The 22,574-nt window shown below is 42.0% G+C and overlaps 1 protein-coding gene and 1 pseudogene across 5 annotated transcripts in view; one reads left to right on the top strand and one right to left on the bottom strand.

The window, feature by feature from the left end:
- The window catches only part of FRMD3 (FERM domain containing 3), a 323,707-nt gene that overhangs the window by 136,470 nt on the left and 164,663 nt on the right, over positions 1-22,574 (top strand). The gene's annotated exons all lie outside the window — the stretch shown is intronic.
- On the bottom strand, positions 19,715-19,833 carry LOC111746722 (annotated as a pseudogene).

Below are 22,574 nucleotides of genomic sequence, written 5' to 3'. Positions count from 1 at the left end.
ATAAACATATTATAGCTTTGCTTTTTAAAAATTTTTTATTGTGGCATGAAATGTATACAATAAATGCTTCCAGTGCACTATCTTCAGAGAACAGCCCAGATCAAGATGAGGGTATATTTATACTCTAAAGGGTACGAGGCCTTGATTTGATCATTTTAGGAATATGTTAGTATACCACCACTGCTCTTCCATTCCCCTGCCAGTCCAGTTCCCAATTCTTGAATCATCATATAAAAGCTTCTGAGATAAAGGTCTGTCGCTTAGTTATAATTTTCATCAATAAAAATGGTTTTAGGACCAAGTTATGCCTGCACCTGTTTTCACCCTGATGAAGCTGAGGTCGGCAGATAGTACACAATGTCATGGAGGTCATGGGGTCATCAGGGCCTGAGCAGAGGGCATTTGTTGCTTCAGGAGTCCTCGAGTGGAAGCCAGGGGCCTGTGTTCTGGATGCAGCTCTAACACTAGCCAGCAGGGAACCTCACCGTGTTTGGGTTTGATTTCTAAAGCCCCGCCCTACAATTTGACGGCATTATGATGCCATGGAAGTATGGCCTGTCATGCAAAACCAATAAAACCTATAACCCCAGAGTTCAGCCGGGAAACTTCCATGATCCGGGAGCCAGACCAGATGTCCCTCTTCTAAAAGATGTTTTATAGCTGTTGGCTGGCCTCATTCTGTCTTCCTGGCGGCAGTGGCCAGGCCTCTCAACAGGCTGGATGGACATTTATAGAGCCATTTGCTATGTGTATACTTGGTTTTCAAAACCACAAAATGTGGTTAATATTACTAATTTCTCCAAGGGGCCGTTGGCTGGTGGGATAGTCGTTCTGATTTGGCAGTGCCGCCTTATTGTTCCTGTTGTTAAATATTTTGAATATGATCCCTAGGCGCTGAAAGCATTTGATGGGACCCCTAGCACATCTCCTCAGTCAATGCTATCTTTCTTTTTGATTTCCCTGCTGCCTGCAATGGCTCAGCAAGCCTACCACTCATGAACATAGCCATGTTTAATGTAAGATCCAAGGCCCCTTTGGCTACTTCACTACTATGAACTGAGCAAGATCACAGACTGTAGGAGACCTGGATCTGCTGTCAGGGTGTGTCTGCCTTTGCTTCTTCCAGCCATGTCAGTAGAGCTGCAAGAAATCCCAAGAAGAAACTGTCGGTCACAGCTCACTCCACTGCTGCCAAGGTAATTGGGAATTTGTGGACACTAGGTGCTTTCAAGGTTTGGATAGCTTAACTCATCTTGGCCAAAGCAAAACGGAAGCTTGAAAATCAGATTAGATTTCAAGCATCTTTTCCCCTCTGAGACCTTCAGTAGGGGATTCGAGAGTGGCTCACGTGCCTTGATTTACCTGTGCCATTGTTTCTGTTATGAGGTTCAGTGGAACTTGGGAGATGGAGCTGATACTGAATCGCTGCTTGGATTGCTCACCCTGAAAGGTTGCTGCAGCAACTCCTTTCCCTTCCTGTTTTTCCAAGGCTACCGTTTGTCTGGTGCCACCTGAGGACTTAGAGCTGCTCTGCTGCATTCGGCTCTGCTGCCAAGGAACATAGCCAATCTCAGCGTTAGGGTGGCCGTCATGGGATCGTGGCTGTCTGTGATAGAGTTTGGGGGCAGGCCATGTGAGCTATTGCTCTTCACCTCTCATCCGCCTGGGCCTCTGTCTGCTACTTGCTATGATTCTTGGCTAAAGAGCAAGGATTACAAAGTCAGATGCCTACAGGGCCAGGCAGGTAGCATAAATATTCAAATCAGGCCGGGGCAAGACAGTAGGGAGTAGTGGAGACTGTGGCAGAGATGGATGTGCCTTGCTGATGTTAATTTTTAGGTATGTGATATAATGTCTCTTAGAGAAGTGTATCTTCAGAGAAGTATATTCCTATATATCTATAGGATGATTAGAAAGGTGTGAAGGCTTCAGGGCAAGTAACATTGAAATTGGCCTCTTATACATGCTCAAGAACCAACTGTTAGGTATTCAAACTAAAAAACAAAAAAAAAAAAAAAACCCCAAAGCCACATTTTCAGGTTGTATGTAGGTTAGGCACTGAGAATTTGCTACTTCCAGTAGAGTCTTCAAAGAAAAAGAAGTGTTTATTAAGCACCTACCATGCACCAGATAATGTACTGACATTTTAATAAATATTATCTTGTTTAATGTTCACAGCAATCCTGTGAAGTAGGTAACTTATATCTGATTTCTAGGTTAAGAAACTTGGGCACAGTGAGGACAAGCCAGAATGTGGCAGCATTAGGGTTTGACACCTTGACTTCTATCTTCCAGTCTAGAAGCTCCTGTTCTGCACCACAGCGTTGCTGGGATTTGTGGCCTCTGCCATACCCTGGTCTCCTCAGTTGCCATTGGGTGCCCTTTGCCCTCTTTGGGGAACTGTCTGCCTGCTCTGGCCTGACTCTGACTTCCTGAGGTCCAAGTTCTCACTAGCAGCCTCGCCTGTGTCACTGCCAATGCTGACAGCAGACTCTGCTCCCTTGGTGGATCTCACCCAGTCATTGTGGTGTCTTGGGCCTGTGTCATCTAGCCTGGCTTGGTCCTAGGCCTGGTTGCCTGCCTGGTCTCTTTAGGTTGGGGTTCCTCTCTGCTTGGTTTAGATGTCAGTTAGGTGTGGACATGGACCTCAGCGCATAGACCACAGGCACCACCTCAGGGCCTCGAGGCCTGCCCCGCAGGGCCCAGGCCAGAGGGGAGGGCAGCTGCCCTGATCTCATTTCATTAGAGCCATGATCTGCTCTCTGTGAGGTGGGCTTGGGGTTGACAGTGTATATGTGGGGAGAAAGGTGTAATTCACTGTTCAGGGTTTATTTTCCTCCCCTTTCACATATTCTTGATTATAAATAAATTAGAACATTTAGAATCCAGTAAATTTAACACCTCCTCCTCAACTGCCCCAGAAATTCTTTCCTGTATACAAGTAAATGAAGAACAATTGGTGCAAAGTACCAGAAAAGGACTTTCCTACTTGGCAGGTGTTGTTTTGTTTTTTTTGGCGTGGATGTTGGCTGTGGAAGACAGGCATTTTTATTTTCAAGTGTGGGTTATAGTTTTGCTCAGAGAGCTGTATTTAGGGTTACCCAAGGCAGACTGCGTGGAATGAAGTCGTTGGGCTCTATGGATATGGTGAGGTCAGGTCTCACACAGTGGGATGCCTTTCTCTGGATGTTCCTGCAGGTGGGCTCTGTTGGGACCATGTGATTATGTCATGTGAGCCATTTTCTGATGGGAAGGTCCTGTGTTCTCTTCCTTCTGCCACTAAATAAGTTGTGTGCCCTTGGCAAGCTACTAATCTCTCTGAGCCACAGTTCTCATATTTATGTAATAAGGAGAATAATGGAAACTTACAGGGTCATTTTGAAGATTAAGTGAGATAATATCTATAAAGAGCTCCTTGTGAACTCTGAGATGCTGTGAAGTTCTAGTTACTATAAGCATCAAGCCCTTTACCACAGGTTTTTGGGCTTAAGTTTGATGTTTATACCAAATTATGAAGTAGGTATATGCATCCTAGCCCCTTCCTACTCTCTCCTGTATCAAAAAGCCCTGTAGTCTACGATTTCACTTGTCCCAGAAAAGCAATTCCCCACTATGCAAATATTCTTGATCTCCAAACATTCCTTAAATCTTTCATCAAACTTAATTATCTTTGTGCTTTCTCTTTTCCTAAGCCCACACCTGTGCTGTGCTATGTATGGTTAGACAGAATCATAATAAATTTATTTGCAAGGATAAATAGTAAGGCATCCTTCCCAAGTATATTTACATGTCTCCCAGGAATAGAAGAAAGTAGTTTTGCTAAATGGATGAAGTTCGAATGGTGAACTATCATGCATCTGACGTGAGGTTGTGGTAGGAAAGGACAGGCCCTTTCTGGTGTCCTTTGGGGCATACCCTCTGGATGGGACCTCTTTGACGTGGCTGATGCTGGCCAGTAGTGTCTTGTTATGTCGAACATATTTTATATAGGATTTGAGTTGGCTAACAAGTGGTACTGGGATAAAAATATTCAGAAAAATGCAATGTAAGAATTAGGATAAATGAAATGTCAAGAGCATGGGGAGAAGCTGAATGCAAGCTTGCAGGCTATATGACTTGCATAGTTGTGGGTGGGCCGTGCATTTGTGAGCTTCCTGGAAGGCAACTTGAAAAAGAAAATAATCTAACCAGGAGGGAAAAAATTCACTGGTTACTATGGAAGGCAAAGATTTCTCAGGCTTAGTTCCTCTCTAGGACTGCACAAACAATAGATGTAGTCAACAGCAGCCTCAACAACATCTTATAGTAAAACCGAAGCAGATTTCTAGCCTGTTGTTTTTTGGCATATGACTTTAAGAACCTGGTGTTAATGGTTCTTAACGACCTTCACTTTGGGTCGGTGGTTCCAAATACACAGCTTTCTAAGGCTGTATTGACTTTGGTTGGTACAGTGAAAACTAACTTCACTTATGCTGAGCCAAAGGGCACATGATTTTTGAAGAATACTTCACAGAGAGCACATAGTGCTTCCTTTTATGCCTGGGGAGATTTGAAGAAGATGGGCTGCATCTTATTCCTGGCTTGAATTTTCTGAGGATGGGATTTGAACATAAGTCTGTCCAGCTTTGGAGCTCATGTTCTTTATCTTGCACTAAGTCAATGGCTAAAAAATATTATATTTATTCAGTAATCCAATATGTTTCATTTCTTCTACACTGAATGTTTATAAAGAGTAGATGCCAGTGCTTGGATATTCATACTGACCTGGTGACTTCAAGGAAAGTGAAGCATTGTATTCTCTGTTTGAATGCAAAGCTCCCTTACTATAGTGGCATTTACAGCTGGTAGCATCTGCAGATAATGAGGGAGGAAGGGTTAATATATGTGTTTGTTTTTGCCTGGGAAAATGGCAATGAATTTCATGCTTAGGGGTGCTGACTACTATTTAGCAATGACGCTTTTTTTCCACTAGATTAGGAAACAGATGTTTTTTGGTCTATTGAGGAATTTAAAGGCTGGAAATACTTAAGAGTTATCTTCCAGGGTTGTTGACCTCAATTCTTGGATTATGATTATTCTGGCTGGGGTCCAGTACTTTAGAGCTTTTAATCTGTAGAAACTCTTTTGTATATTTATCCTACTTTGCTCAATGTGACCTTTAAATCCTTAAATCATGGAAGCATAGTTCAGATTCAGGGACTGGGATTATTTATTCTTGTTTTAACTCTAAATAACGAATGTATCAGGGTCTTTGACTGGTGAACTGCCTTGGGATCAATCTTTACTGAGTTCAGTTAAAATCTTTGACTTCTCAGGCATTTCCACCTTCCTTTTGAAGGTGGCATTTGAAATAATAAAAACAGAATCATAGTAGCTAGAATTCATTGAGTATTTATTCTCTCAGTCAGGATGGGATAGGTCATGCTGCAGTAACAAAAGTACTTCCAAATCTTGGTGGCTTAATACAACATTTCTTATCTTGCTCATGCTGTAATGCCCTCTGTGGATCTCTAGGGCTTTCTGCTCACCATGGTCACATGGTGACCCAGGATAATAGAGGCTCCCTATCTCATGCTTCTATGACCACTATAGTACTAGGAAGGGGGGGATATCATTGGCTTTTTTAACTTCCTTGGCCAACACAAATCACATGGCCCAAACCTACTTCAAATGGAGCTAGAAAGTCCAAGTATACCATGTACCTGGAAGGAGAGGAGAATCAGAATACATGGGAGCCACTCTGATGAGCACTATGTTTTCTGGGTACCAGACTGTGTCAGGTGCCTCACATATGTCATCTGTAATCTTTGCTCTAATTCTACAAGGTATAGTTATCTATTTCCATTATAGAGATGAGAAAACAGAGAGGTAAGATGAGATGCCCATGGGCACACAGGGGCAGGATTAAAATCCAGTCTGTCTGATACTAAAATTTATGTATTTCCCTCTGCGTTATACCGCTTCCAACTGCTTAGACTTTCACCCTTTTCCCCAACTGGATGTTTCCCATCGAAAATAATGTTGCCAGTTAATCCTCCTCCTGTGATCAGTTTTTACATGTCTAGTGATTGGTGAAAACGGCCCTGAGAGGCTGGACGTGACAATTGCTGATAGCCTCATGAGAGTGGTCCAGCTGGGAGCTGGTCCACTGAATCATATCTGTAGAGATATGAAGAGTCCAGAGGTAACTAGAGAAGAAAGGGGCATCTTTTAGAGGAAGTCGGAAACTGTTCAAATACTGTCCTCGGTCACTGGACTCTGGGGACTACAACAGGACTGTTACGCTGAGATGGAGACACCAATTATGTTTACATTTACGAGGGGAGCTTTGGGTTTTATTTATCCAAGTGACAGTTTGGTCAAAAAATTTCCTTGGGCATGACTTGGATTATAGAATTAGAGTACAGGTGAAGTGCTGTCTTTGAAATGACCTAGGCCTGTGATCAGTGTTTAGGAAGGAGTCTAGGTGTGGCCTTTTCCGATGACAGAGACGAGAGCCTACTCTTGGGCCGGCCAGTCTGTGCCAGCAAACCTACAACCCACTGATGCCCAAGGCCACCTTCTCTGGTTCTCATGATGACTTTCCAGGGAAATAGTGCCACTAAGGAGGAAGTGAGTGTTTTGGGACCTTGAGGTAGATCTTGAAAAGCAATTTCTTGCTTGAAAAAATTCAAAATTATAATCAAATTAATTTGACTTAGTAGGTTAGTGTCTCCTATCTAGTCTTTCTACGAGCTCTCCTGTATTTTATATATGCTGCTCCTAGTGTTACTTATGTTAACTTACTGATAACTTATTGTCACTTGCTGACAGAATGATTTCTGATGGCTTCTCATTGCCTACAGGGTAAATGTCAAACATCTTAGCAAGGCACATATAGTTCTTTGTGGTTTTGTTTTTACCTACTAATGAAATATTTATAATGTATATGCAGTGGTGCTTTTCAGGAACTTTCTGCATAACGGAGGACTCGTTTTCAACTTCCTGAAAAAAAAAAAATTTTTCTGCTAAGAGGGTGTAAAGAAAAACTCAGTTCTCCTCCCGTGTTTTTCCTTTACTCTCACACTAGTCACACAATGCTCCTGACACCAAATGTGTGGGTTTTCCCCACAACAAGCAATTCTCAGATGCCAGCTGGGTGTCCTACAGTTTAACTTAGTTTTGACACTATCAGGTGATAGTGTCAAACCCCACAGGTTACGGGCTCAGTCCCACAAGACTGTCTCCCACTTCAGATGTCACCTGCAAGTGGTAGGTCCCCAGCTTATCCGCAACTTCTGCCTGACTTGACTGTAAATCGGAGGTTCCCATGACCTCCTCCTCCTTGAATTCAATTATTTGCCAGAACAGCTCACAGAACTCAGGGGGGAACATGTACTTATCAAGGATATGATAACGGATAAAGATAAACAGCCACATAAAGAGAAACATAGGATGAAGTCTGGGAGGGTCCTAAGTGCAGCAGCTTCTGTCCCTGTGGAGCTGGGTACATCACCCTTTCAGTACGTGTTCACCAACCTGAATACTCTTTGAACCCTGTACTTTTGGGATTTTATGGCAGCATCATCAGGTAGGCATGGTTGATCATTAACTCCATTTCCAGCCCCTCTCCCCTCGGAGAATGAGGAGTGGGCTAAAACTTCCAAGCTTCTAATCCTAGCTTGGTCTTTCTGATGACCAGCCCTCATCCAGGAGCCATCTGGGATTCACCTCATTAGATCAAAAGACACTGCTGTCACCCAGGAAATTCTAAGGGATTTAGGAATTGTATGTCAGGACCCTGGGGTCACAGACCAAATATTGGAACAAAAGATGCTCCTAGGGCTCATATCACTTAGGAAATTACAAGGGTTTTAGGAGCTCTTTGCCAAGAACTGGGGACAGATATATATACTTTCTATTACATCATAAAAGTTTCATTTTTCTTCCTCATTCAGTGATGTGCTGCTCCTGTGGAGAGAAGCTAACTACAAGAAAGATGGCGAACGTGGAATAGTCACATTAGAGAGAGAGGTGATTCAGTTTTGTGACTGTTCAGTGGCTATGCCCAGCAAAGACAGATAGCTCACTCTGGTCCACAGTAAGCCAGAAGTAGGCTCCTCAGAGTAGACCAGACGTGAGGGAGAACATGTTCCATGTGCTTACTGAGAATGGAGAATCTAGACTCAGTCGTATAGGGATCCCTCCTTGATCATTAGTTACGTTGTTGCCATGTATGTATGGAGGAAGAATTAGAAACAGTTATTCAGACGAGGAATTGAAAACTGTTATTGTAACCTGCTCTGGAGCCTGTATGGACAGTATCCATTTATGGACATTAAATATTTTATGGCTTTCATGGCCTAAATCATATTTTACTATTTCCATCAAACCTTAAGTCAAAAATAAATTATTTTATATATAGTTTCCCAAACAGGGTCAAGCTTCTAGGGCTCAGAATGGGTAGGTCTGGTGACAAGATGCCTTTTTCACTCAAGAAGTGCACATGTGTCTGGAGATGTAGCTCATGCAAAGGGGTTAGGGTTCACAGGTGTCTCCTCCCTTTGTCCAGAAGAGTTTTCTTTTTCTGGACCTTTTGAAGCTATTCCTTGTGTGGGAGGAAGGTCACACTGAGGCACAGCCAAGAGGCAGGAGCAACTCCTGATGGCCTGTGAACTGTGTGACACACAGAACAAGGAAGGCTGTTTCTACATCTTGCCCCTGATGAGTTTGTTTGGCCTAATTCAGGCTCTGTGTCCTTGGTCATGCCTGATTGTACAAGTCCACATTTATGTGGAGAAAACACTCTCTTCTGAGACACACAGACCGGACAGAGGGAAATTTCCTGTGACTTTTCCTGAGTCTCCATGTTCAAGACCCATTTAAGACATTTATAAGTAACAATCACGATTTTTCCTAAATAGCCCATTAAGGGTTCATTTCAGCAATTTAAAACATGGAATTCATAGGTTTTGTCCTTTTGGGGTAATGCTCTCTGAGTTTCTCCACCCCATACTTTGTGGCTTGCTTTGGAAAATACGTTTTTGACTTTTTTTTGGAAAACCCAGTAAGGTGTTTCCTTGAGTCAGATCTTTTCTTGGTAGGCTTAATAGTAAGTTAGCAGAAATTTTTAGCTTTGCACTGGCACTTCCAGCCTCACTGGGAGTCTGCTTATAGCACTGGAACAGCCAGTGTGTGGGATGTGAGGCTGGGAGTGGGGCCTGATTCTGCAAAACACATGGGCCCTCACATGCCCTCAGTCCCTCTTCTCTGGCTTCCTTTTATTCTACTGTCTCTTTTGTCCTCTCGAGGGTACCCCTTGCTTCATTCATTTAACCTTGCTCTGTTACTTCCAGTGGCATACACATTTTTCTAAAATGATAAGTCTGATACAAACTTCATGCCCTGGAGCGAAAAAGAAATAGGATGCTGGAATTAAAAAGATTCAAGTGGGTCTTGTCTCTTTTCCTTGTGTTTTTGCTGTTTCCAGGGAAGACCCAGATCTGTGCACCTTGGTTAAATGCCGAATCTTAGCCTGGTCAGAGGATGGTGGGGTCTGTAGAAAGAGCCGTTTGGCATTGCATGTAGGAAGAGCTACTGTGACCTTGGTCAGTGGTGATTGACCAGTGACAAGTGTGTGAGCCAGATGGAATCTTCTCAGGTTTCATGGTATTTTGGAAATAATTTTCAGACTCAAACCTTAGTGAGAAAGAGCAGAGCAGGCATTTGTTTCTAGGACAGGAAGATGGGTGGACTGAATGGTAAAGAATGTCTCAATGTATAATTTTCAGTAAATTAAAATTCTGACTCTTCTTATACACACAGTGATCATGTCTCAAAGATTTATTTAACTCATTAATGAGGGAACTAGCAGGATGGCAAAGCCAATTCAAAGGAGAATATGGAGACTTAAGTATAAATAGTCAATGAAACAAAATAATGGCTGAATAAGGTTTGCTGAGACATGGCTGAGATATATAACCTTATGCAAGGTGATAAAACCATTACCTTTGGCTTATGAGACAAAAAATGAGACAAATCATTTTCAGCTATCAACCTTCTGCAAGTTAACATCTAATTTTACAGTCTAGGCCCTAAAGAGTAGTTAATATTAAGTCAAGTTTCCAAAAAGCATCAAATGCCTTTCTGTGGCTTTGTCAGACAACGCTCCATGTGACCATGAAAGGGCACCTATTATTTTGACTTATTTCTAGATTTCAGATAATTTTCCTTGACAGTACATGATGGAACCATTGCAGAAGATGTTCCTCTGGTGTACATCTGAACAGTCTTCTGATTTCTTGTTTGGTATTTATTATAAATGGTTAGCTATTTCAGGGCCTGAATGTTGTCACACCTTGCTTTATTATTCTTTCTTTTCTGTGTGGTACGTTGTGACTATTTTCAGGGATGCTGGCTCCTAGGAAAACCATCTGGATCAATGTTCTTTTCCTGTCCAACTCACTCTCTTGTTTGTTACCCTTGGTCCAAGTTGGCAAACTCCAGTCATAGAGTAAAAATGTATATCTTTAAATGGCATGATTATTTTTGGGAGGCCATAATTTAAAAACAAAATTGTATTTTTGTCTAGTCTAGTTCCAGAACAGAGTTTTAGATGAATCTTGTGAAATAACTGGTTTCAATATAGAAAATGACTATTATATCTTTAAGTTTATAAGCAACAACATTTTTTATTTTCGAGTTTAAAACTTTCAGGTTTTCTCTATATTGTCTCCTGAAGCAAGGTTTGGTTTGCTAATGGGTTGATATTTTATGCACAGGCAGATAACACACAGCCACATTACAATAAATCTTACTAATTTAGATTTTACGAAAGAACAATGTGTGATTAGTTTATATATACTAGATTCTTAGTTAGAAATAGCTAAATATTATGAAGTCATGTGAGTCCTTTGTAATGCCTGCTGTGTGGACTGTTTTATGTGTCAGTTATTTAATTATGTTTTAGGAGCTATGATCTGACCCCCAGTGTGTCAAAACTACAAATGGTTTTAATGGATTTCCGTGGTCATTTTTTTTTTTTCTTTTGGAACTACTTAATCTCAAGAAAGAAAAGTCAGAGTCCAAGAGCAGAGCCTTAGGAGAGGAGTTGCTGGGAACAGGGGCAGGATGAGCTGGAGTCAGACTGAAGGTGGGAGCCATGAGTCAAAAGACAAGACCCAACCATGTATCATCTACGAGATACCCATTTTAAATATAAAGACATGTACAGATTAAAAGTCAGGGGATGAAGAAAGATATACCATGCTGACACTAATCAAAAGAAAGTGGGAATAGCTATATTAATTTCAGAGCAGGGAAAGTTATCGGAGACAAAGAGAGTTTTAATGGTAAAAGGGTCAATTCTCCCAGAGGATATAACAATCTTTAACACATATGTGCCTAACAACAGAGTGTCAAACTATGTGAGGCAAAATCTGATAGATACTCAAGGAGAAGTAGATGAATCCACTATTATGGTTGATACTTCAACACCCCTCTTTCTGAAATGGAACCATGCGGGAACGGAGTTGGTGTGGTGTGGGGCTGTCAGGGAGACATAGGGTTCCAGGATTCCTGGATGTTCCTGGATGAGTGCATATTCAGGCTCTCTTTTCGAATGGTACAGATTGGTCCAGTTTCTCCGTATTGTGGTCTGAGGACCACATTAGAGTCATTGAGACAGGGTGTTATTAAAAATATGTAGAGTTCTGGTTTCCACCTCAGATTTACCGAATCACAGTTTGGGGTTTGATTGGGAAACCTCCATTTTAAACAAACCTTCCAGGTGATTCTCAAATTTGAGAACCACTGAAATGAATGTGGTGTTAATTCTACCTCCCCCTTTTGCCCCTTAACATGGTCCCTGTTCAAAAAAACCCCCAGAACAACTGAAATTTGTTCTTTCATTGCAATCATCTTGGCTTCTTGTTAAGTCAAAAGCTATCAGATTAAAATAATTCATACCAAGAGGTAAATGACTAAAAAATAGCCTTTGGAGGGTGTTTGTGATTTAGGGAAGAATTTTCTTATCGAGGATGACTCAACCAGTGAGGCCCAGTGTTCAGTGGGAGCTTTTTGGTCTCAAACTCTGAGCATTCCCCACTGGCTTCCTGGTTTGCAGTGACTTTAGACCCTCTACTGTTGATAGACATCTACTTTCTCTTAAGTAGGATACTTGATTTCATGAGAACTTCCAAGCTAGGCTGGATAAGAGGGTTTTCTGGGGGCCTAGATATTTGAGTTCAGAAGGCCTCTGGGCACACTGCTTGTTGCCTAAGCAGAAATGAAACAGAAGCCTATGCCGTGTCATGTCCTGAGTACCAAACGCAGTAAACCTAGCATGTGTATTCCAGTCTTTTCTGTCACTCTGGGGGTATGTGTGTGTGTACATGCAGCTATGTGTCTGGGTCCATATGTACATACGTATATATTGTATATTGTATGTGATAATATGGTTGTATTCTGTAAATATACACTGAGATTAAAAAAAAAGAATTGTCATTGGAGCTATGTTTCAGTTTCCACATGGGTGCCTGCAGAACTGGAGAAGCACTGAACAAGAAGAACTAAATAAGGGATTCAGATGTTAGCATCTTATGGTAATTATAGTTTTCTTTCTCAAGGAAAGGTCATAAATTACTGATCATGGCGCAATGCTTTTTCCCCCTTGCTCTGCTTTAGAAACCATAAGAATCCTTAAGCTTTAAGTCTAAGATATTGAAAGAGAACTGTTAACAACATGGCTTGTTTGCTTTAGTCTAAGCTGGTTTGCTTTTAAGAGCTTTTTTAAATGACTTAATAATTCAGAAACTCTACTGGTCTACTGCGGGTTAAACCGGAAGGGATGGTTGAGTGGAGATTTACTGGGCTCGTGCCATGGGCCAGGTAGGGTGCCCAGTGCTCTACATGTACCAACTCACTTAATGATGGATATTTGTCCCGATTCACAGTTGGGGAAACTGAGGCTCAGAGAGCCAAGTGGCTTGTCTTAGGTGACACAGCCAGGAAGGGCCAGAGCTGGGATGTGAACTGAAGTCCCTTTCTGTTAATACCACTGCCTGGATCAGTAGGCCAAATTCTTTTTTTTTCCTGACCTGTGAAGACCAGTAGTGCAACATCCTAAAATTGACCTTGAACTCCACCTGAGACTCAGGTGGCCAAGAGTCTAGTAATCAAGGCACAAAACAACCTAGCCAGGAGTAGTGTTCATTTTTTAGTTTGGGAGAGAATTCGATATTTGTTAAAACAAATTGCTAAGCCTGTGGTCTTGAGGAAGGAGGTTTATGAAGAAACATTCTGCCTCCCTTCAGTCTAGGAGCCTTGAACAGTACTGCTGTCAGAAAGAGGAGGTGGTAAAGAGGGAACTTGCAGCACTGAGCAAGATGGTGACTTTGATGCAGCTCCTTTTAAAAAGTGTTGCCTGTAAGGAAGGCAGAAGAGGGACAAGGCATCGTTCTGGGAGAGGACCTAATCCCTCTTTTCCTTGTTTTACAGTCTCTGGCCTCACCTTTGCTTCTGTCATTATTGCTAAGCATGCAGAATTTTATGATGTGGTTAAAGGTCACTTCCACCTATGTCCGTCTGTTGTTAATATAATGCACGAAGCAAGCTCTGATTTGTGTTCTTACTATTCCCAGTTTTTTTCTTTTTGTAAAGAAACATTTACGAGTGAAAGTGACTCAAGTGCTTTTATACTGTACTTGAACTTATATTCCTTTTATATTGTATTTGCAAACAGGTATTTCTATAGGTGTTGGGTGAGTAAGCTATGACCTTTGTTTTAAAAGTTTAACTGTTGGGCTGGACAGCCTTGCAACTTCCAGAGGACTTGAGGCTGTGGTGGCATTTTCTGTGGTGTGGTGGTGGGGTTGACTGTGATTCACACTTAAGGCCTTGGAATGTGAGTGGGCTGTTGGGGAGTGTGGGCCGGCCAGGCTGTGGGGAGGCAGCCATACAAAGGGCACATAGTCACATTCCTCCAGGGCCACCCGGGAAGCATGGTGGCTGCCTGCCATCTGGCAGTGCTCTGGTATTCTCCTGGGAGTGGATTCCTGGATTCCTTGGAGCCTGGGAAGCACAGTGATCCAGGGAGACACTGCTTCTGGCTCAGTGGCATGTCCAGAGCTGTAGAAGCAGTTTATGGAGGAGGTTGCTGGACTTCTAAAGGGATCATCATTCTGGGAGGAGGCAAGGCATTCAGAGGGTGGGAACATGGAGGAGACTCTTGAATTTCATTGTTCGATCTGGCCCTGCCAGGTGCATGGCAGGATCCCCTCCAGCTTCCAGGTTTGGGAGTGCATTAGGGGAAGGGAATTGGGTGAAAAGGTCAGGTAATAAATTGGATGTTGGGTGCCAGTGAGGATAGTCTGTGCTTAGAAGTACCCTGGGTTTCTTCTGAAGAGTCCCAGAGTTTCTCTGAATAAGGCAAAGCCCCACCTTTAAGTGTCCTCACTCTACAGAGTGCAGTGCTAGCAGCTGGCAAGCATGCATGTTTATGACACAGTGATCTTTTGATAAGAGCTCATTCCTGAAAGGCAAATGGAAACTTCTCATTAGAACTCAGGCCAGGTCGTGGGGTCGTGGGGTGCAGGCAGGATAGCAAAAATTATAAGGCAGCCGCGAGATTGCAGAAATTAAAAGGGGCGTTAGAGTCAACAAACCAGAGAAAAGAGAAGGCTAAGGCAAGTGACACTTTGACACCTTTGTAGGTTCAACGAAAGCTGATACTCCTGGGAACTAAAATATCAGAGATGTCAAATGTTTAATCTCAGTGTTAAAACAAAACAAAACAAAACAAAAAACCTAAACTAAACCACAAAGCTGTTTAAGATTATAACCTATGAAATACAAAGTAAAAAGTTAGAATAGAAAAAAAATCAGAATAGAATGAAGAAGAAAACATTGAAAACAAATTAAGATAAATTCAAACTTGGAATTTAATTGTTTGTCCTAGAGTTTTTAAGAAAACAAAGATGATCTTAGAGGGTAGAACAAGTGATCCTAACTCATATTCCTGGAAATGTACTAGAATAAATTATTCACAGGAGAATAATAAACATTTGGAAGCACATGCAGTGCCGGTTTCATTTTGCAAAACAAAAAATATATTACACCAATGTCATATTCTTTTATGGCTGGAAATCTTGCTGGATCAAGGAAGTAGGACATCTAAAGCAGTCGATGTTCTGAAACATCCACGCTAATGGACGTTCCGCAAAAGCTAGGAATGCACGGTCTGAAACACACATGCTCCTTCAATGGGTTCATGTAGGACCAGCAGATCCCATCGACAAGGAAGTGCTGCTCAGTGTGGACCTGCAGGACATACTTTGTGTGTCAAAGGGCTCCAATGTTATTTTATATAAAACACAATAAAACCTCATTGTTTAAACTAGGGATTCCTAGTCGGGTCAGATGGGTGATCTGAATGAACTCATGAGACTGGAGTGGGTACGCTGGTCCGGGGAGCAGCCATTTGTTATTCTCCTCCAGCTCACTGCAATGGGTGTGCTGAGCCGGTGTTACTTGCTCAGGTGAGTTTTCAAAGGAGGCCAGCTTTTCAGGTTTTAGGGGAAATCTTCTGATTTTTAAATGTTGGCCTTTAGACATCAAAGGTATGGCTCTTGGGCCACCAGTGTGCTAACTCTGGCTATAAATGTTAGAGGAGATAACAGGTGAACGTTAAGTGGCTCCTTGGTGTAAAATGATAAAGATTTTTTTTTAAGAATAGAAAAATCAAGAAAGTTTGTGAAAGTAAAAAGAGTTTTCCTTGTGATCAGGGGAGGTGAGTTTGGTTTGGGACCTGTCAATTTACAGATGAGATGTCAAATCTGGATGTAGAGCTTGAGAGCCATCTACTTCTCTACGTAGAAGTCATAGTCAGATCTAGAGGACTTATGAGATCCCTGAGCAAATGACAAACAGATATAAGAGACAAAGACTCAGATCTAGGAAGCAGAATAGGGAGCTAAATGGAATCTAAGAAAAAAGTTTCGAGAAGTGCAGGACTAATGAGCTCCCACTTGGTACCTTCTGTCAGTCACACATTCTCACTGAAGCCTTCTGACTCGGAAGAGGTGCGATTGCCCCAATGTAATGGATGAGGAATTAAGGTTAAGCAGTTAGAAGCTGGCAAGGAAATGGGACCTCGGGACAGGGTGGGCTCTTTTAAGAAGGTGGGTGGTGAAAGGGAGCTTGGTGGGTGAAGGAATATCAGAAGGAAAGAAAAGGGCATTTCTGAGGATGTCATGTCATGGGTAGCATGTTTGTCACCCAAGGGAAGGATCAAAGGGAGAGGGAGAAACAGACGATGATAGAGATGGAATAAATAATTGGTAGGTTGAGTCGAAAAGCAGGCAGGAGCATGAGGTAGGATCAAGAGGGATCTTCAGAGTGACAGGAAGCTGAAGGAAGCTGTCTGTGGGCAGAGTAGTTCAGCCCTAGCCGCTGGTGAAACATCACAGTAGGAGAGCTACAGGCTTGGAAGGGGTAATGGTTCTGGGAGCTGATGGCCAGTTCTCCTTACTATGAAGGGACGTATTTGCTGTTTATCTTTTTTATCTGAAAAATATCATTTTTCATTTATGCTAATTCTCATTAATTATAGATAGCTCAACACAAATTAATCCAGACTAGATTAGGTGGAGATGACTTTAATTAGCGTTTTTTTTTGTTTGTTTTTTTGCCAGTGAGAGCATGCTACTAGTAGTTGCTGTCGCCTAGGATTTTTGTTGTTGTTATTGTCTTGTTTTTATCTTTAGTGAAGAATAGGGCTGCATAGCAAGACAACATGGGAGGGGTTAATTTGTTATTGTGTTTACATCATTACCAAGAGAACGCATTTAACACATACTGTTGTGATGGAGATTTTCTTGGAAAATAACCCTGTTATATATGTTAAGAAAGATTTTGGGCTTTGGAGTTAATGGGTACAAATCTGAGCTGTAGCATTTCCCAGTGGTGTGATCTTAGGCTAAATGCATTGCTTTATATTCTCCAACTGTAAGGTAATAATTATGTCATACCGTGCTTTTATGATAATTAGAAATATGTGGAAAACACCCAGCACTTGCCTTAATAAATGGTAAAAACAATGATAAATCACTAAAACTGAGGACTAAATGTTTTTATTTATCAAAGATATCAGACAAACATAATCGAAAAATATATATGTAAATGTATGTATGTTTTGTGTGTGTGTGTATGTGTATAAACATGTATTTTCCCATTCTCTTGTTGATGGATATTTGTATTATTTCCAATTCTGTTTAATTACAAAGAATGCTACTATAAACATTCTTATATGTATTTTCTGGTGCGCATAAGCAAAACTTTTCTCCCTGAGAGTGGAAGTACTCATGATGCCCATCTTCACCTCTGCTAAGTATTGTAAAATCTTTTTCTAAAATTATTGTGTTCATTTATACTTCTACCAGCAATGTATGAGAGCTTTGGTTTCTCTGAATCTCACAAACCATTGGAAATGTCAAACTTTAAAATGTGTGCCAATCTCATGGGTATGAATTGGTATCCTGTTATTTAATTAGTATTTCCTTGATAACTGATCAGTTGAGCATCTTTTCACATGTTTGCTGGCCTTATGAATTTTCTCTTCTGTGAAATGCCTATTCATGCTTTTTGCCCATTTTCCCCTAGACTCATCTTTTTTATAAGATATAAAGGTACTGGGTCAGGTATCTGTGTGCCTGCCTGCCTGCCTGCCTACCTGCCTGCCTGCCTGCCTGCCTGCCTGCCTACCTACCTATTTATCAAAGTTCAAAGAATCAAAATTCACACTAACACTAACTTTTAGTGATACTTTTATATGGCAGAAAAATCAAGTTTATTGCCTGTACCAAATAGGTGTCTGTACGTGATGAGTATCGAATGAATCTAATAGGGAGGAAGAAGACAAACTGCCATTAAAGATGTGCAATTAGCACGTCAAGTGTGATAACTTTCTAAACTGGTACCAAGCAAGCCTGTTTTTCATGTTTTGCCCCTTAAGGATGGTGTGACCTGGACAACCCCTCTAAACAGCTCCTTCAGTGAAGTCTGTACCTTCTGACCTCCTGGGTGATGGGCTGCCCCCTGCAATGAGAGTCGGGGCTCTCTCCATACCCTGCCTCAGAGGCCCCAGGTTTCCTAGGGAGTGGAACCACCTGGCTGCTCCCAAGCCTGTGTCCCTCAGGCCATTCCCACAGGATTCAGATTACATAGCCTATACCTGGGCCTGGGAATCCGAATTTTGAACAAATGTCCCAAATAGTTCCTATTTCTAGGCGACTTTGGGAAATCCTGATCAAGCCTCATGTCTGGCACTGAGACCCAGTGCGGAAGGTCCTTTGAGTGCTTTTCTTTTTACTTTGGCACAGATCTATCCGGGAAGGAACATAATTAGGGGAAAACAGTGGCTCTGGAAAAAAGATTTCTTGGTTTACATAATTAGCTAAACTTTCCTTTCCAAGTTCTCAAGCCTGTGCCAGATGACGCTTGGCTCCCTCCAACCCACAGTTGGCCCCAGGCCACCTGACCTCCTTAGTGTCCCCACTGCCAGATACAGCAATGGTGTCATAATTTCCGCCTGTGGTTCCTAAGTCTGCCTTCTCCCCATTGCTGTCAGGGCAGTATTTTAAATGTCTCCTATGTAAGACTTTTCAAGGGCTTCCGAGGGCTCTTAGGAGAGACCTAGCTGGGTCCTGGAGTCACAGGCTCTGCCTGGTCTGCATCCACCCTTCCTCCAAGACGCTTTCTTTTACCACTTGTCTGATATTTATTCTGTGCTTTGGGCATGGTCGTCTCTGCAGTTTGGGAATGTGGGACCATTTCTCTGACACCAGTTGTTTTGCTTCTGCTCTTTCCTGTGTCTTAGATCTCCTTTCTTACTTACCTCTGTTTGGCTGACTTATCCTTATCCTTTAAGATGGCGTTTCTCAGACTTTAATGTGTACACAGATAACCTAGAGATCTTGTTGAAATGCAGATCCTTTCAGTCGGTCTGAGTTGGGGCCTGAGGTTCTGCATTCCCAGAGAGCTTCCCAGTGCTGCAGGATGTCACCAGGTCTGGAGACCACACTTGTAAGGCTTTAAGACTCACTTGCTCCTCCTTGAGTTGTAAATGCCCATTAGTGCACCTGGGCCAACCTTTGCCATACTTCTTATTGTATAATAACTGCCTTATCTATCTATATGTTTCTTGAAGGCAGTAGTTGTACCTTGTTTGTCTTTATTTACATTTGCAGTGCCCAGCATAGAGGAGATACTCAACAAATATTTGTTGAAGAAACAACTGATTCCAACAATCCAGACAGATATTTGTCGGGTTGTATTTGTTGTTTGTGGCTATCTCCTTATTGAGACCAATGACTTGTTGCTTTTCCAGATGGTGTTCTGTGGCCTGAAGTGTTGGCTCCACTTTCTACGATGCAACAGACCTTGCCAGGGAAGGAGCAGTGGAGTAGGTGGTTAGCTTTGGCATTGGAAAAATTCTTTGTGCTTCATTTAGGTCAAGATTAGTTGGTTTAAAATTAGCCCTGGCTTCTGTATTCTTTTGATGGTTCACTTCTGCTTGTGAGCACATGTGCACACATCTCTCATAGAATGAGTCTCTGAGATTTAATAGCCTTTTCCTCTCCTAGCCCTGTTCTCCACATAGTTGCCAGAATGAGCTTTCTTTTATTTATTTAATTTTTAATTCTAAAAAATTTTTAATTTAATTTTAAAAAATTTTTTACACCTACAGCTCCCGGTATTCCTAGGTGGTCTCCCATCCAAGTACTAACCAGGCCTGACCCTGCTTAGCTGCCGAGATCAGACGAGATCGGGCATATTTGGAGTGGCATGGCTATAGGTAGACAAGACTGAGCTTTCTGAAATGCAGATTTGGGTTATGTGACTCTTGATGGCTCCTTCTCCTCTCAGGGAAGATTTTTCATCAGGGTGCCTGGGATGGTCCTTGCTTACTGTTGTTGTCCCCGAGTGTCCCTTTCCACTCTCAAAAGTATCCTAGTTAGGATGATGAACGATATGACTGCCCCACTCCTAAGGCCTCTCTCCATGTCCTCGTGCTCTATCTTTTCAGCCAGGTTGCTTGGTTGTGAGAACATCTCACATCACTTGTGAGTACCAGGCTTTCAGCTCTGGCTGCTAATTCTCATGAAGGGGACCTTGTTGCATTTGCTCTGGACAGTTATTCTGTAAACTAGAAAATGTGTCTATTTTAACCTGTAATCACTGTACATTCTGCAAAAACCAGCAAGATCAAATCATGAACCCCATGGTTTATGTTTTCAGCACATTTAGCAGAGATCTCTGAATGATTGCATTAATCCTTTAGTGGATTCATGAGTGAGGCGTCCTACTTGTGGGCGAGTCAATAGTAGCTAGAAGTGAGAAGAGGTCATTGTTATTTTGCTTAAAGGGTGTAACCTCCCTCCTCTCATTTATTCATAAACTTGTTTTTTTCAGTGCTGTTGGAGCAAAAGCCCAGGACAGTGGACAGGTTTAATTGTAAAGCCAGAGAGACCAGGGTGAGCTCTAGGCAGTTTCTTAACTCTTCTGAGAGCTGGAATTCACTTCTGTAAAAACGAAAAAAAGACCTACTTTGTGTGGCTAGCTATACCGATTAATTGAGATAATGTGGAAATGTTGAGTTATGTACAGCATGGTAAGATTTTCTCCTTGTTTTTCTAGACTAAACCAACTGAGTTATTTCTATTTGGAAATAGTGGTAGTGCTACAAATATATTATGCATTATTTATTTGTGGCACTGTTTTTCTATTGTGATGCAATGTTCTGTTTTTAAGCTGGGAGAGCTTCTTTCTTCCCCTTCATTATTCTAAATATATTTTTCTAATGCAACTCTGTTGAATGTCTGCTCATGCCTGACTGTTCCTCTTGAGTTACCACTGTGCCCGGGTGTAAAAGGACTTCTCTTATCTTCTGAAAACACAGCTGCTTCACTTACATCAGGCCAGGCTTTCTGTTAAGGAAATCTCCATTGCAGATAATGGAAATGTAGCGAAGATAGAGATTCAGTGTTCTGCACATTTTTGCTGTGAATCTTGGAATTTTTTAAAACCAGAAAGTGCAAAGATGGAGAAGTAGGCAAGGGAAAAGGATTTAACAAGTTCTATGTTGTCTAATGTCCATTGTTTGGTGGAACTGTAACCTAAAAGGTGCTCTCTGTGTTAGAGATGGAGGAACATTTACCATTCAGCCGAAGAGCAGCATTTAACAGGGTTGCTGTGAATCTGCTGCAGCCTCTCAGTGTGGTCCGTGGACCAGGACTGTGAGCTGCCGTGGGAGCTTGTTAGAAATGCTGTCAGAGCCCCCTCCCCAGACCTACTCAGTCAGAAGCTGCATTTCACAAGATCCTCAAATTGATTCAAATGCACATTAAAGTTGAAGCTTTTTTCTTGGCCAGCACTGTCCAATAGGACTTTCTGTGATGATGGTGATGTACTATATTTGCACTATCTGATACGGTAGACACTAACCGTATGTGACTAAGAACTTGAAGTAGGGCTAGTGCAACTAGGGAGCTAAACTTTAAATTATAGTTTATTTAAGTCAATGAACTACAATTTAAATTTAATTAGTCACATGTGGTTCGTGGCTACTAAATTAGGCAGCTCAGCAGAGACTCTACCAGGTTTTGCTTATAGGACTCCTTGTGATGGTGATGTCAGCATCCTGTTGCTGTCAGGAAGGAGTTCTTTATGCATGGCTGAGGGGTACCACTGTATATTCTGGGGTCCTTGTTGATGACTATGGCTCTGTGCCAGCCCCTAGAATGAGTCTAAGAGCCTTTTTGTTTGTGTTGGGAGTTCCGTAGCTGGTATATTAAATGAAGAATATGCAGATTATGACCGGCTGAATGAGGAGGCATAAGCCACACACATGGAGTCAGCAGGTAAACAGCTGCCTCAGCATTCAAACTCTCACTTTGGAGAAATGACAACTCAGGGTTGTTTTGATTGAAGGTGCAGTTTCAATACACTCAAACTAAGGAAGTGAAGTCACAAGTTGTATTACTTATAGATCCCAAAAATGAGGGTGGGGAAACACAGTGAACTGGGGGAAGTGCAGCCCTCCATCCCAGGTCACCAGGGAGCAGGAGATAGAGAGCTGGGTAGCAAGCATCTATTACTTATAAGGGATTGGGGCGGAGGTCACAAACTTTTCATGGGCTCGACTCTAAGTGGTGCTTTTAAAGGGTGTCCCAGGAAAAGCAAAGTGAAGACTTACGTGGGACCCTTAAGCTCAGATCCTTAAGTAAATGTCTGGACTTTGGGTGTGAGCAGGGTCGTCATACTGTCAAATGCCAAGGCAGCAACTCCAAATAGCTTTTCCTCATCACAGTATTCCTGACACACTTCCTTCTCTGGAGCCTCACAATTGGATAGAAAAAAACCCACACCCTTCTCCCCGCCAAACTTGACAAGCAAACACCGGCACTAAACCAACACAAGACATTGAAAACTACCCATTTCTCATTGTGTTTCTATTATTTTACAAATCTCTGAAGATCAGAAGATATAGTTCTCTACTTTGCTTCATCTACAATGTATCTGGCTTACAAAATCAAAGT

This window comes from Pteropus vampyrus, unplaced genomic scaffold (genome assembly GCF_000151845.1).
Source record: "Pteropus vampyrus isolate Shadow unplaced genomic scaffold, Pvam_2.0 Scaffold199, whole genome shotgun sequence".
In the NCBI taxonomy this organism is placed as follows: Eukaryota; Metazoa; Chordata; class Mammalia; order Chiroptera; family Pteropodidae; genus Pteropus; species Pteropus vampyrus.
Note: the sequence above shows the minus strand (reverse complement) of the source record. Positions and strands in the feature narration are given on the sequence as shown.